The sequence below is a fragment of the Bos grunniens genome, chromosome 3 (assembly GCF_055505025.1).
Source record: "Bos grunniens cultivar Pamir isolate PY7600 chromosome 3, Bosgru_T2T1.0, whole genome shotgun sequence".
NCBI lineage: Eukaryota > Metazoa > Chordata > Mammalia > Artiodactyla > Bovidae > Bos > Bos grunniens.
This window is the reverse complement of record NC_141167.1, coordinates 54,989,421-55,005,613: the sequence shown is the minus strand read 5'-3', so window position 1 is coordinate 55,005,613 and position 16,193 is coordinate 54,989,421. Positions and strand designations below refer to the sequence as shown.

The window sequence follows — 16,193 nt, the reverse complement described above, 5'->3', positions numbered from 1 at the left end:
AGCATCATTCCTTCCAAAGAACACCCAGGACTGATCTCCTTTAGAATGGACTGGTTGGATCTCCTTGCAGTCCAAGGGACTCTCAAGAGTCTTCTTGCCTTGTTAATGGTATTTAAACCATAAGACTGGAAGACATCTCTAAGGGTGACTATGGATAAAGAAGAGAATCAAAGACTGAGAGCAAGCCAACGTAAGAGGTCAGGAGAAGAGAAGGGACACCATGGGAGGTTGACAGAAACAATAGTGAGATGGAAAAAAGGCATGAAACCCTGCCAAGAGCCTTATCCCTATCATCCTGACAGAAAGATTGGGAAAGGATGCAGGAGCCTGCAAGTGACTCAAGCCTCCACAATAAAGGCCTAGCGAGAGTCAGAATGCTCATTTCCAAATGTCTGGCTCTCCATGAAAACTTTTGAATTGAGTGAAAATGAAAATACAGCATATCAAAATTTGAAGGTTGCAGCTTAAACAATACTTAGAAGGAAATTTAGAGCATTAAATCTTTATGCTAGAAAGAAAGAAAATTCTCAAATCAGTTATCTAAGTTTCTGACTTTAGAAACTAGAAAAGATGAGCATAGTAAAACCAAGCAGAAAGATAGAAAAAATAAGGATAACAGCAGAAATCTATAAGGAAAGAAAAGCAATAAGATAGAAAAGCAATAGAAAAAGCTAAATAAAACAAAAAGCTGATTCTTAGAAAAGATCAGTAACATTTGTAAACTCCTAGCCAGACTGATCAAGAAAAGAAGAGAGAAGACACAAATTATAAAATATCAGGAATGGAAGGGAGCATATCATTAGATAAATCTACACCTAGGAAAAGAATAATAAAAGAATATTATTTTATAAAAACTCCATGCCTATAAATAAAATGGATGAATTCCTTGAAAGTCACACTGCCCAAACTCACTCAAGAGAAAACAGATAACCAGTCCTACACCTATGGGAATTTATCTGTATTTGCTATTCATGTACCTGCAAGGTTTTGTCCCAGATCTTTATATTCACCACCCAGCTCAAGAGTGAAAAGGCTTTCTCTGACCCCTCTAACTAAAGTAGGAATTTGGTGTTACAGTCTTCAAAGTATTTATACCATGTGAAGTTATCTTGTTTACGTTTTATGTATGTGTTCCTGTCTGTCTCCCTACTTGACTGTCTTGTTCACTAGTGTAGCTGCAGGACTTAGCCCAGTGCATGTAAGGCGGCAGACCTTCCACAATAAAATGAAGAGTACTTCAAAGTCCATTTCCTAACAGTCTCCAATTTCTCTGGACTAAGATGGATCCACCTGGAGTGCAGACTTCAACAGTCTAACTTCTCCATCTAAAGCCCAAGCGGATGACTCCTTCTACTAGGTATTGTTCTCCTAGTCCCACTACCCCGAAGACTGAAGGAATTAAATAAATTCAACTAATCTGAAATGCTGGGAAAAGATGACGGCAGGAGGAGAAGGGGATGACAGAGGATGAGAGGGTTGGATGGCATCACTGATTCAATGGACATGAGTTTGAGTAAACTCTGGGAGTTGGTGATGGACAAAGAGGCCCAGCATGCTGCATTCCATGGGGTCGCAAAGAGTCGGACACGACTGAGCGACTGAACTGGACTGAACTGAAATCTGCAATAAAACACCAACCAGGAAACAGAGGCAAACAAAATATTCTTTTGCTTAAATGTCTAAATGTGGTAGAAAAAATCTTTTTTCCCTTCCTGCTTCCCATTTACATACACATTTAATCATCACAACAAACCTGAAGATTAGGTATTGTTATATTTCTTTTTTTTTTTTTTTACAAATCCACACTTTTATTTATTTTCAAGAAGTTTAAATTCTCGAAGGGTACAGCATCACACGAATTCTGTGTCCAATGGCCTTAGCAGGAAGGTTGCTTCAGAATTTGGCACGAACCATGCCACTGTTTCCATGAGCTCGAGTTATCTTTCCCCAGATTACTCTGGTTTTGTTAGGTTTTCCACCAGGAGTTACTGTGTTGTTCTTTGCTTTGTACACATAAGCACATGTCTTGCCTAAACAGAATTCAGTTTCATCTCGAGCATATACACCTTCAATTTTCAGGACAGCAGTGTGTTCCCTTTGGTTCCGTAGACCCCGTTTATAGCCAGCAAAGATGGCCTTGGACCACAGCCTTCCAGACATATTTGTCGTTTTAGAAGTCCCATTCCCAGCAGGCCTTCACAGGGTCCAAGATGGCTGAAAGAGCAGGTATTATTATATTTCTTTTTATAGATGAGGAAGCTGAAATAAGTCACACAACTATTAATTGCAGAGCCAGAGGTGAAATCCTGGCTGATGGGTGCCAGAAACTGGGCCCTCAAAAACCAACAAACAATACTGAGCTCCTAACATTAAAAGGTAGATTCCCTGCCTGAAAGATCCAGGGCACTTTTCTCTTCCTCCATCCTATTCAACAAACCATCCATACCAGAGCAGACTAAGAGGATAGTCCCTGGGGCAGCATGATCCTATCTAGACAAGGCAGGGAGAGAGGGGGATTCCAGATAAAAGGGGGCCCAAAGGAGGAAGAGAAAAGTTTTCCCTTACTGACCATAATAGATGTCTGCACATGGCATGACCCTGTACAAAGAACTCACTCTTTTTTACTCAAGCCCAAAGTGAAATACTATTTTTTACCTTATCTCAGCAATTTCTATATGACTGACTGCAGATGGGGCTTTCCCAGTGGCTCAAGAGGCCCAGGTTTAATCGCTGGGCAGGAAGATTCCCTGGAGAAGGGAATGGCAACCCACTCTAATGTTCTTGCCTGGAGAATCCCATAGACAGAGGAGCCTGGTGGGTTACTGCTCATGGAGTCAGGACATTTTGCCCAAAGCCCTTCGGATGCCAGCTTCCTCATAACAATTAGTAACCGTGAGCGTTTTGAGCTACAGCATGAATGTCCTGCATAGTTCTTTCACTGGAAAAAAAGTAAACCTAAATCAAAAGAGATTTTCTGCCAAATTTGTTCCCTCAAATAAAAAGCACAATTTTTTGTCCAGCCAAGAGGAAAAAATTTAACTTAAAAAAAAAACTCACCTGAAAAGCCCAATTCCTTGGGTAAATAAGGTCAGATAACTTGACACCTAACACACAACATATAATCTCCTGAAAGACTTAATAATTCTTTCACATCAGGCCCAGTAATGTTGCCAATGTAGCCAATAAGCCCGTCAGGAAAAGTCAACAACTCTGGGGTTTTCTTGCTAAAAGAGATCTGCTCTTTACTGATTCCAAATACTGCATCTACTTCCATGGTTCTCAACCTACTAGACTTACCCTTTCCCTTTTCAACACTATTCCCTGGACAGCCCTAAAATGGAATTTATGCAAAACTATAACCTATCTACTGGAGAAGGAGATGGCACCCCACTCCAGTACTCTTGCCTGGAGAATCCCATGGACGGACGAGCCTGGTAGGCTGCAGTCCATGGGGTCGCTAAGAGTCGGACACGACTGAGCGACTTCACTTTCACTTTTCACTTTCATGCATTGGAGAAGGAAATGGCAACCCACTCCAGTGTTCTTGCCTGGAGAATCCCAGGGATGGGGAAGCCTGATGGCCTGCCGTCTATGGGGTCGCACAAAGTTGGATTTAGCAGCAGCATAACCTATCTACACACATGACTTTTAATAAACCAGCATAATGCCCTGACTATAACACAAAGGAGAAACAAAAATAATAGAATTTTTAATAAAATGCTCAGGCACAGCAATACACGAAGATTAGTGAAACAGTTGATGCATCTACATGTGGAATCCATGGGAATTTGACTTCTAACAAAGACTGATTTAGGTATGTTGTGTTGGGCATGCAAATGCCAAAAGCAGCCTGGCCACTGGGTGACGAGGTTTTCCAAAATGGGGAACAACCCTTGGTAAAGTCTGAAGCTAATCATGTACACTCTTCCTTCAATTTACACAACTTTTGTGGTCACAGAAAATCCAACCTATTTTTAACCCATAGAAAAAGTACTATGAGTAATATGTAAAGCTACTTCCCAGGTGATGAAAAGAATCTGCCTGCCAATGCAGGGGATGCAAGAGACACCGATTCAATCCCTGGGTTGGGAAGATTCCCTGGCTCTGGAGTAGGAAATGGCAACCTACTCAACTATTCTTGCCTGGAAAATTCCATGGAGTGGGAAGCCTGATGGGCTACAGCCCATGGGGTCACAGAGTGGGACACAACTGAGAACACACACAGCACATATATGCAAAGTGTTATTAGGTTCCAGACTCATAAACAACCTTTTCACCTACTTGAGTGACTGATGAGACATTCAAAAGTTATGTAGGATATCAAGCAATTCTTCCTTGTAAAAGACTGTCCTGCAGATTGCAAACTCGTTATAGCCCTGGCCCATAAGATCCCGATAGCAATGTCTCACACAACCAAAACATCCCCCAATTTTCCAACACGCCCTCTAGGTACAGTATCATTCCTGTGATGATCAGACATACTTTTATCCATGTGTTTATGAAAATAAGAACATTTTAAAAGAAATCCACTTCAAAGTTCAATTTTTTTCAGACTTAGCTTTGACTCTATATCTATTACCTACATCAGAAGAGTACAAATATGAGTTTTGGAGTCATATCTGAGTTTAATGGCTTCCCAGGTGGCACTAGTGGTAAAGAACATGCTTGCCAATGCAGGAGACCTAAGAGACACAAGTTCAATCCCTGGGAAAGGAAAATCCTCTGGAGGAGGGAATGGCAACTCACTCCAGTATTCTTGCCTGGAGAATCTCACAGACAGAAGAGCCTGGTGGGCTACAGTCCATAGGGTCATAAAGAGTCAGACATGACTGAAGCAACTTAGCACACACACATCTGTGTTTAAATCTCAATTTCATCACTAACTACCTGAGTGACCTTAAGCAATCCCTTAATCTCTCTGATCACCAGCTCTTTTCAATGAAAGAAAGAAAGGATGCCTTGGTAGCAGGACCACAAACTTGACTCACACCCAACTCAGTGATGTCTTGATTGTCCATAAACAAATCTGGTACTTCTCCCAGGCTCCCATTCACTAGTTAATGGAAAAGAATTAACTGCAGTTTAAATTCAATCCAATCTGCTAATTTAAACAATCCCTTTGGGCAGTATTGAGAATCTTTAGTCAGAAAAAAAATGTTTAGATTCTCAGCCTGTGTTCTGTGTTTGAGACCTGTGAAGTTGGGCCTCTCATCTGGTTTAAGGCTCTGCTATCACAATCTTGGGCTTCCCAAGTGGCACAATGGTAAAGAATCTGCCTGCCAAAGCAGAAGACACAAGAGACTCCAGCCCAATCCCTGAGTCTGGAAGATCCCTGGAAGAGAAAATGGTAACCTGCTTGAGTATTCTCCCCTGGGAAATCCCATGGACAGAGGAGACTGCCAGGCTGCAGTCCATGGGGTGGCTACAGTTCATGGGGTCACAATGAGTCAGACACAATTGAGCACATCACAGTCCTAAAATCATTAGTCTTTGAACAAAGTGTTTGTATTTCTGTTTTGCACTAGGCCCAGAAAATTATATAGCCAGTCTGGGCCTTCAGACAGCTGCCTCCTTGCTAGCTTCTCTCCTGAAGATAACAACTGGGCATATTAAGACGAGGTATGAATGAGTCCTCATGACACTGATGGAAGGCTCTCCTGGCTTCACGGAGTCACTGGAATGCATTAGAAAGTTACTACTGGTCTCAAGATAGTGACCATTACTCACTGGGGCTTCTAGCTTGGTCAGGATCCAGCAACACTTGTGCATGACTCAACCTCGCCCCTGTGATGCTGGCTGCAGACTGTACAGTGATTTCTCAGTCCATTATCCAGTCTACTGGCCTGGCAGTCCACCCTGTCTTGTCAGGGCAGGATGGAAAGATGGTGCCTTGGGAAGCCTACTGGCTTTTGTCACATCGTCCATAAAATATGGGAAGTAGGAGCATCGTAGGAAAAATAAAACTGCAAGATCTCCTTTTGACCCTGGTGTTGTGGTCATACCCTCAAGTTGGTACAGATGGACAGAATAAAGATGAGATTTCTAGAGCCCCCAACTTGGAAACAGGCAACATCTCCCCTCTTTACCCTTACTATTGCTCTCATTTTTGAGATATAATTTGTTTCAAGCCATGGGGGAAAGTTACAAGACATAAATTATTATCTTCTATTCCTATTTCCTTCCACAATCTCCTTGGCCAAAAAGTATGTGTGTTGGGGGTGGGGGGATCTTTACATTTAATACATCATATCCTCCTACTTCTTGATGTCAATTCTGTTAAGCCTTAACTGTGGACAAGATGCCTTCTCTATATGATGGGAACCCCCTATGATCTGAGCTTTCTAGGCTCAGCTAGTGATGTGTGAAATGGAAATAATTTGGCAAACCCTCCATCTCCACAGCAACTGACTAAGAGGGTCAAAGCTCACCTTCTCCTTCTCTAGGACAATAAACCTCATGGCTCCCCCTCAGAAGTCTGCCCTTTGCAAATAAAACTATGACAGAAGAGGGAAATTTAAAGGCATCGATTTAATATTTGCAAAAATATTAAGCCAAGAACATTTATTTTGCAGATTAGTTTTGGTTTTTAGGTTTCTTCTCTTTCAGCAACCCAACATTTTCCTTGGGCTTCCCTGGTGGCTCAGCAGTAAAGAATCCACCTGCAATGCAGGAGACCCAGGTTCAATCCCTTAGTCAGGAAGATCCCCTGGAGGAGGGCATGGCAACCCACTCCAGTATTCTTGCCTGGAAGAATTCCATGGACAGAGGAGGCTGGGAGACTACAATCCATGAGGTCACAAAGAGTTGGATACAACTGAGCAACTAAATACACACCTTTTCCTTTTACGACTAATTCTTGAGTATAGACACTATCCAAAGCAATCCAAAAGAGATTCTACACAATATTTAGGGATGGAATCAGCTCCACTCCTAATCTCCTCTCTGAATCATAGCTCTGTATCTTTCTTTAAGTGGTCCATTGGGTCCTGACTTTGCATATACAAAATCGAATCCATTCATCTTTCCCAAAAACGAGCTTTCTTTTTTGACTTTCTTTTCTTATAAGCAGTAAAAAAAAAAAAAAAAAAGTAAATTTATAACAATAGTTCACAACCTTTCCTGGTTCATGGCATCCTTAGTATTTTGTTCATTTTTCCACAGTGCCCCTGGACCAAAAGAAATACTTAATAGTTCCATTAATTAAGTACCTAGATCCAAATAAATTTGTAAGTATGTATGTCCTAACAATTTAATTATATTTTAAAAGCAATACATTTAAAAATATTTAAAAGTAATACAAAATTTTAAATAATATTTTGTTTTTTAACCACATTTACTTAATAGCAGGACATATGCACCTGTTGGGACCACACAACTTCTGCAATCTTGGAACCAACTTGGACACCACCATACTCACGTCCTGCTTTACAATCATTTTCATGCAGTGCTTGCTTTTAATCACAGAAACCACCAAAAATCCACTTTGCAAAGATACAACAACACCAAAAGGAGCTTATCATTATGATGTTGACATTGTGACCTGCATCAAGCTAGTAGTTTTTGTGATGTCCAGTAGTCTTAGAATATAATTATGTTTCCCTCAAAATGGTGAACTATCCTGCAACAGTCCCTGAGAATTCACTGTGGTGTCCCAGGCCACCTCCCTCACAGTTTAGGGACTGCAGGGTTAGAATGACAGCTTGGAACATGCTTTGATAGATGATTGCAGTAATGACTCCCATGAGTTATGCCTCCTTGTACCCCTACTCTCAAGCCAACATGACTTGCTTTGACCGAGACATTAGTAAATGTGACATAGGCAAAGACTTAAAAAATATATGTACTTTGGGGTTTCTCCTCTCTTGCTGCTAGAAAACCTTCTGCTGCCATGTGGGTATACCCAGGCTATCCTCCTGAAGGATAAAACACTTGGTGGGCAGAGGGTCCAGTCATTCCAACCATCCCAGACATGTGACCATTCAGCTCAAGCCAAGATAACCCAGACTGAAAGAGCTGCCCACTGACCATAGAAAATCATAAAACTTTTTTCATTTTAAACTACTATGTTTGGGGCATTTTTTTTTAGGTGATTAAACTAAACGATACAATGTTAAAATAACTGTATTTTATACTTTAGTCAATAGGAAAATCAACAAGAGAACTACTTTCTTAATTGAATTGAATAGAGTTATTAAATAAATGAATGCATGATCATTTAATTATCCCTTTAAAATTCTTTTAGAAATAACTTATGATTTCTAGTTATAGTCTCAGTAACAGATCTTGAAGTTGATAAGCATTTCATTGACAACAAGATTAGAAACTTGACTTCATTTGTTTGAACCACAGTTCCTAAAATTATAATGTAAGTGATTATTAATCTATAAGGAAGCCTGATTGTAAAGGAAAACTGTGAATTTTAATTTCGTTGTCAAAAAGGTGACTATAAATTTTGTTGCAAAGTATAAGAATAGCCCCTTCAACAAGGTCAGACCACTGACCACTATAACTAAGTGGCCAAAACCCAGCTGCAAACTCAGAACTAAGTGAAAATGGCCTTAGAGCAACAGAAATGTTTGCCACAAGATGCTGAACCTTGCTACTAATCAGAGCCATTCCCAACCAAATGCTTTTTTGACATAGCATAGTCTCAACCACATCACACAGATGGTCAGATGGAACAGCTGTCAGCAGGGAAAGTAGGCCATGACCGTGAAGGTACAACACGGAGCTGCTCTTTGGGACTACCTGTTTCTGTGGACTCAGAGAACATCACCATTCCACAGCACAATAAGACATGTTCTTCGTAAGAATGAGACTGCATATCAAGAAAATATTGAAGGCTTGCGGAAATAAATTGAAAGCCCTTCAGTAAGATTTCCATTAAAAATGATGAAGAAAAATAGTATACATTTTTGAGGTAGTAAATGCTAGTTATCTAGAAACTTAACTTGTGTGGAAAATTCCGTTTCCCAGGAGCCATTGAGAATGATGATGATTTGGGCACCTCCATGAATTAGAGGTCTTTCTCTGCACCAGCTCACCCTGGGCTTGTTAGTATCTACAGTTTTATTCTCTTGAGTAGAAGAATTCTCCCACCCCTCAATGGCCCCAAGATGTCTGAGGCACTGGCTCTTCTCAGACTTCAGCCCATCTTCCCAGGAAGGAGACCAAATGGGGCAGCGGGGGAACAGGATGAATATGGTCTCATTTCGGCCTACGTTCCTTTCTGCCCAGGTGAGGCTCTGCAGAAAATGGAAAGGAATGGAGTCAGTAGCCACAGATCATGAGGGGGCTGGTTCCTGTGTGAGCGTCCATGTAAGGAGGTGTCCAGATGGAAAGAGATGACCCAATTCCAGATCTCCTCCTTGTGGCCAAGACCCTGCTCATGCCACCAAGAAAATCAAGACAAAAGAAGAAGGGAAAGCACACACTAGCCACCATGAACACAGAAAGCACAGTGGTGAAAACAGCCTGAAAAAACTGAAAACATTAATTGCTCAGTTATGTCTGACTCTATGCAACCCCATAGTCTGTAGCCCACCAGGCTCTTCTGTCCATGGGATTCTCCAGGCAAGAATACTGGGGTGGGTCTCTATGCCCTCCTCCAGGGGATCTTCCTGACCCAGGGATTGAACCCAGGTCTCCCACATTGCAGGTGGATTCTTTACCATCTGAGCCACCAGGGAAACCCAAAATACTGGAGTGGGTAGCCATTCCCTTCTCAAGGGAATCTTCCAGACCCAGGGAAGCCTATACAGAAGCAAACATGTAATGAACCTATTTTATGTCATTACAGAAACTTTCTAAAATAGAGATGAGAAAAGAGAGAGGAAAAGAGCAAACTGTATACATAGATATAATAAGTGTGTTTATACATGAAGTACTATATTAGAATCTTTCCTTTATGTGTCAATATGGGCAACAATGGATTGTTTTGAATTGCTACATCATATCCAATTTTATTGACACACCTTTTAAATCCACCCCATGTTTTTTAATGTTTGAATTCTATTTTGTTGTTATTGTGATTTCTTGCAGGCATCAGGAAGCCCCAATTCAAGGCTATTTGAGCAATAAAGAGGAGACTGACAGGTGGAAATCAAGATATCAACCTTAGTTTTGATTTAAATTGCATAAAGAACATGGGTCAGGTATGCAACCCTTTGAGATTCCTAAAGCAGAAGCTGGAATTAAACAGAATTTCCCAAAAATGCACAGACAGGGCTGGGAAACCACAGCCTTCCCAGTGGAGGAACGCCTTCCCATAAAAGCGCCCCCTGCAGGAAGCTGATGAGAGCATATACTCTCCACAGGCAGACATTCCAAAGCCTCCTAAAAGTGGGATTCCTAGTCAAAGCTGAAAGCATTTCTGAAACTTTGCACACATACTATCCAACTGCAGAGAAAGGTGGTACAGACATACTCCCAACAGCGATGATGAAAGTGCTTCCTCTTCACACCTTTTGTTATTGTGACAGGTTCAAATGGTATCACGTTGTTTGGTTTGCATTTCTCCTTGTGTAAATTGTTCCATATAAGTATTGGCCATTTTTATTTCTTCTCTTCTGACTGCTTTCATACGCCCTTTATCCATTTCCCTAGTAAGAGCTTCATATTCTTATTCATTTGTAAGATGCAAACATACTCAAGCAAGTCGCTCTTCTTAATCTTGAAATTATGATGCATGGAGTAGTAGTTAGCATCATAAGCCTGACAAAGCATGATGCTGATGTTAAGAGTGATCATTTCCATATTTATTAAAACTTTTACTTGGGCCAAAACAAGAACCTATTTGAAGAAGAGACGGGTTTTCAGAAAAGACCAAGGTTTATTGCCCATAGAAGTTCTCAGATTTAGTATCTTCTGATATTTAGTCCATGCATTGACATTTTTATTCCAAATCTTAAGAAACTTGATTATTGATCCAGAAATTTCTGGATGTACCTTATTTCATTACATATTCAACACATATAAATTTTAAATTTTGGATAAAAATGTAACTACTTGTTCTTTTTTTTTTTTAATTTTATTTTTAAACTTTACATAATTGTATTAGTTTTGCCAAATATCAAAATGAATCCACCACAGGCATACATGTGTTCCCCATCCTGAACCCTCCTCCCTCCTCCCTCCCCCCACCATCCCTCTGGGTCGTCCCAGTGCACCAGCCCCAAGCATCCAGTATCATGCATTGAACCTGGACTGGTGACTCGTTTCATATATGATATTATACATATTTCAATGCCATTCTCCCAAATCATCCCACCCTCTCCCTCTCCCACAGAGTCCAAAAGACTGTTCTATACATCAGTGTCTCTTTTGCTGTCTCGTATACAGGGTTATTGTTACCATCTTTCTAAATTCCATATATGTGCATTAGTATACTGTATTGGTGTTTTTCCTTCTGGCTTACTTCACTCTGTATAATAGGCTCCAGTTTCATCCACCTCATTAGAACTGATTCAAATGTATTCTTTTTAATGGCTGAGTAATACTCCATTGTGTATATGTACCACTGCTTTCTTATCCATTCATCTGCTGATGGACATCTAGGTTGCTTCCATGTCCTGGCTATTATAAACAGTGCTGCGATGAACATTGGGGTACACGTGTCTCTTTCCCTTCTGGTTTCCTCAGTGTGTATGCCCAGCAGTGGGATTGCTGGATCATAAGGCAGTTCTATTTCCAGTTTTTTAAGGAATCTCCACACTGTTCTCCATAGTGGCTGTACTAGTTTGCATTCCCACCAACAATGTAAGAGGGTTCCCTTTTCTCCACACCCTCTCCAGCATTTATTGCTTGTAGACTTTTGGATCGCAGCCATTCTGACTGGCGTGAAATGGTACCTCATAGTGGTTTTGATTTGCATTTCTCTGATAATGAGTGATGTTGAGCATCTTTTCATGTGTTTGTTAGCCATCTGTATGTCTTCTTTGGAGAAATGTCTATTTAGTTCTTTGGCCCATTTTTTGATTGGGTCATTTATTTTTCTGGAATTGAGCTGTAGGAGTTGCTTGTATATTTTTGAGATTAGTTGTTTGTCTGTTGCTTCATTTGCTATTATTTTCTCCCATTCTGAAGGCTGTCTTTTCACCTTGCTTATAGTTTCCTTTGTTGTGCAGAAGCTTTTAGATTGCCATCAGAAACTTCAGGTATAAACTAATGACTCAGGCAAGTTGCAACGTCAAAATGATTGAACTTATACAGACGTTATGGAACTAACAGTTCCAGGATGTTGATCCATAACTTGCCAAGAATAGCTACTTTATATTTTTTGGTATTACCACTGACAAACAGAATACTCTTCAAAGAACTTTTATGGTTTATTCAATAGTAGTTTTATAAAAGGTCATAAAGCAGTGGATATTGAACAGTCACTCATAAACAATGCCTTAACAAAAATGACTTCAGCCATTCTTTCTATTAAGAAAATCACCAAATCATCAAATCTCAGAATTCTAGGATTCCTGCTATTATGCTGTTCCCAAATCTTTCCTATATCATCTTTATGTTTCTCCATAACAAAAATGATGAGAGCTCTCATCATTCATCACCATTCATTAATTCAATAGACATTTTTAAGAGCCTACTAACATCCCTAAGAACTTAACTACATTTGGAGCTAAGGATAAAGGCAAGTAAAATAGTTCCTGCTGCTGCTGCTAAGTCGCTTCAGTCATGTCCGACTCTGTGTGACCCCAGAGACAGCAGCCCAACAGGCTCCCCCATCCCTGAGATTCTACAGGCAAGAACACTGGAGTGGGTTGCCATTTCCTTCTCCAATGCATAAAAGTGAAAATGAAAGTGAAGTCACCCAGTCGTGTCTGACTCCTAGTGACCCCATGGACTGCACCCTACCAGGCTCCTCCATCCATAGGATTTTCCAGGCAAGAGTACTGGAGTGGGGTGCCATTTCCTTCTCCAAAAATAGTTCCTACCCTCAAGGAAAACATGGTCTATAGCAGTGGTCCCCAACCTTTTTGACAACGGGACCAGTTTCCATGGACAACTTTTCCATGGACTGGGTCATGGGATGATTTAGGGTTAATTCAAGTGCATTACATTTATTGTATACTTTATTTCTATTTTGTGGCAATCTCAGGATATTCTGCCTTGACTTAGGGTTAGGGTTCAGGCTCCTATAAGAATCTAATGCCACTGCTGATGTGACAGGACATGGAGCTCAGGTGATAATGTTAGCAGAGGGGAGTGGCTCTAAATATAGATAAAGCTTCACTCACTTGCCCATCACTCATTTCCTGCTGTGCGCCCCATTTCCTAACAGGCCACAGACCAGTATCAGTCTGTGGGGCCCAGGGGTTGGGAACCCCTAGTCTATAGTTTACGGTCCAGCAGAGGAGATAGTCTACAGCTTACATAATGAGGGAGATAGGTAAGTATTAAAGAGAATGCACTGTGATATAATCAAGCACTAAGACAGGCACTGAGTCTGAGGGAATCAGAGGAGGCTTCCAGGAGGAAGTGATGAATCGCTGAATCCTGGAGAATGAGCAGGTTCTAGCCAGGGAAAGAAAACAAGGGTAATTCAGGGGAGCTTGTGTATAAAGGCACAGAGGCAGGATGGGCCACAAGATGGAGAACCGCTATAAGAGGTTCAGTTCAGTTGAAACACAGAGTAGGGGAGAGGACAGACAATGGTGAGAGACTGCATTACGGAAAGAATATTCCATCTTTATCCTCAATGAATGCTGACAAAAATTGATGACAAAAAGGCTATTCTTACCCTCCTCTTCCATCTCACAAAGACACAAGCCCAGGGAGACTAAGTGACTTGCCGAGGGTTGTATATTTCACAAATGACTAAGATAAGATTTCAGTTTAGAAATTCTTATTCCAGAGCCACAACTCAGCTGCTCAGCATAAACGGATTTTATACTATGCTAGGAGTTAAAATTTGACCTGGGAGGTGATGGGAGGCCAAGAATTTTGGAGAATGACATGGTCCGCTGTGCCTTTCAAAAGGATGGCCCAAGTTACTGAGGGGAAGAAACAGGGCTACATATGAGATGGAACCACTACATATAGTTATATGTGTTGTATCCTCTACAAGCTAGGAAGAGTCATGAAATGGCACCTTTGACATGGTACAGCGCCTGACCTACACGGCCAGATTTAGTGTAGTTGCAAGTAAGGAGGCTAATAAGGTACTCCAGACATAAAATGTAGGAAGAGTTGAAATAGAAAAGGGCAGTGGCAGAGACAGGAAGGGTTCGTAACACAGAAATAATGATATCAAATCAACAGGAGTTAGTGGCTGGTTGGTTGAAGAAGGTGATGCAGAGAGAACAAACATAAAATGGCTTTATTTTGTGTGAATCTTAAGTTGTAACCACATTTTAGAATCCCCTTCCCTATTTAATTCTGAGTTAGATGTGGTTCTTTTCTTTTTTAATTACTTTACAATATTGTGGTGGTTTTTGCCATACATTCACATGAATCAGCCATGGGTGGATGTGTTCCCCATTCTGAACCTCCCTCCCACCTCCTGTGCTAGAAACTTGCACGAATTTGCATATGATTTCAAAAGTGAAAGGAAGCTGCAGCCCTTATGCCCTGAAGGTCGTCACAGTTAGAGGTAAGGTGAGGCAGACCCAGAAAAGTGGCAGATGCCAGTCTGCCCTCTTCCTCCTTCCCCACACTACAGCCTTCAGGGCCAGCTGTTCATCCTGTCTGCCTCCTCTGCTGACCAAAGGCTGGAATCCACAGAGGCTATATCTAGGACCAGGTCCCAGCCTTGCATAGACTTCTGCACTTGGCCCCTTAGCGGTCCCTCACAGCAGACTCCCCTCAAGCTCTGACTTGACCATGCCACTGCTACAGAAGGACGACTTAGTGACTCGCCTGATTCATCCACTCTCCTTTCTGGACCCCTCCTTCTCCAGCTTCAGTTTCTGGTCCCAGCAGGCTCTGTTGCAGCAATCTGAATAAATTGAGTCTTGTCTCCTGCTGTCTCTGACAGCACTATGGGGCCTCCATCCACTCATCATGAGAGGAAACACAGTCCTAATGCAAAGAAATTTGGATCAGAGAAAAGCATACCGGGGCCATGCCAGTCCCCCAGGAACTGCAGGCCCTGAGGCTGCCTAACCTCCCAAAGTGCCTTTGCAACCAGATGGACAGGAGAAAGACCTTGCCTTCATTCTGGAGATCCATATCTAGAGATTCATACCCAGACAAATGCCATGTCTAAAGGATATGCTGAAAATCCAAACTCCAGAAAAGTGTGAAATTTCTCTTGGAACTGGGCCTCTAAATAATTTTCAAACCAGGCTTTTCTAAGAAAAATGTGCTCAAAATCCAGTAAGCTTAGTTACTGGTATTCTTAGCAGGATTTTCCATTCTCTTTCATTCTTGGTCTCTTTATTACAACTTAATCTTTTTAAAATCCTATTTTGGATCATTTGAACTTCTCAGAAGTACTTTGGATTATTGGAATTACAGACTTCATTTTGAAATTGCTTTTCATGGCTCAAAAAGTCTTATTATAGTGGTGCCTTCTTTCATCATGCTTTTTAAAGTCAAGGGTTCCTGGGATATGCTCTTAGAAGAATTAAGTCAGTTTTACTGAATTTTATCCCCTATCAGTTTTGGTTTTATTACCTTATTTGCCTCAGGGAGTTTAATAGTATAATTAAATAGGTTCTTTGGATATTAGTTGCTTTATTCTACCTCATTTTAAAGCTTTTGGATTTTTTGGAACTCTAAGAACTTTCAGATAGGTTTATGAATATTTTTTACACAACCAAGTTACAGAGTGACTTATTCAGATGTGGATGATATTTGTTCAATATGTGAAGCTGAATTTCGGAAAAGTATTCTTTCCTTCTGTCAGCGTATATTTTTTGAAGAGTGCATTACCTTATGGTTTTACAAAAAGAATGTATGTCCACTGCACAAGACTGTGATTTTAGACCATAGTCCCAAATGGAAAGATGGGGCTGTCTCATCACACCTTCAAATATAATTAAGTATTATAAACTATTAAAACCACAAAATACTAATTTCATTTGGTTACAGTCACTATTGCTAAAGGCATTAGGATGGATTTCAGTACTAAAAACTAAGAAAAATATTTCCAAACATTTTTAGAACACTGGACTAAGATTTAAGCATGTTTTAATTTTTGTTAATTTAAATGAGTGAAAGAACTCTGTTTTTGAAAATAAAAC

At 40.8% G+C, this 16,193-nt stretch overlaps 2 pseudogenes; one reads left to right on the top strand and one right to left on the bottom strand.

Moving 5' to 3' along the window:
• Positions 1-1,775: 1,775 nt before the first annotated feature.
• On the bottom strand, positions 1,776-2,220 carry LOC147375650 (large ribosomal subunit protein eL33 pseudogene; annotated as a pseudogene).
• A 13,040-nt stretch (positions 2,221-15,260) lies between these two features.
• LOC147375649 (E3 ubiquitin-protein ligase RNFT1 pseudogene) lies at positions 15,261-15,988 on the top strand (annotated as a pseudogene).
• Positions 15,989-16,193: the final 205 nt, after the last annotated feature.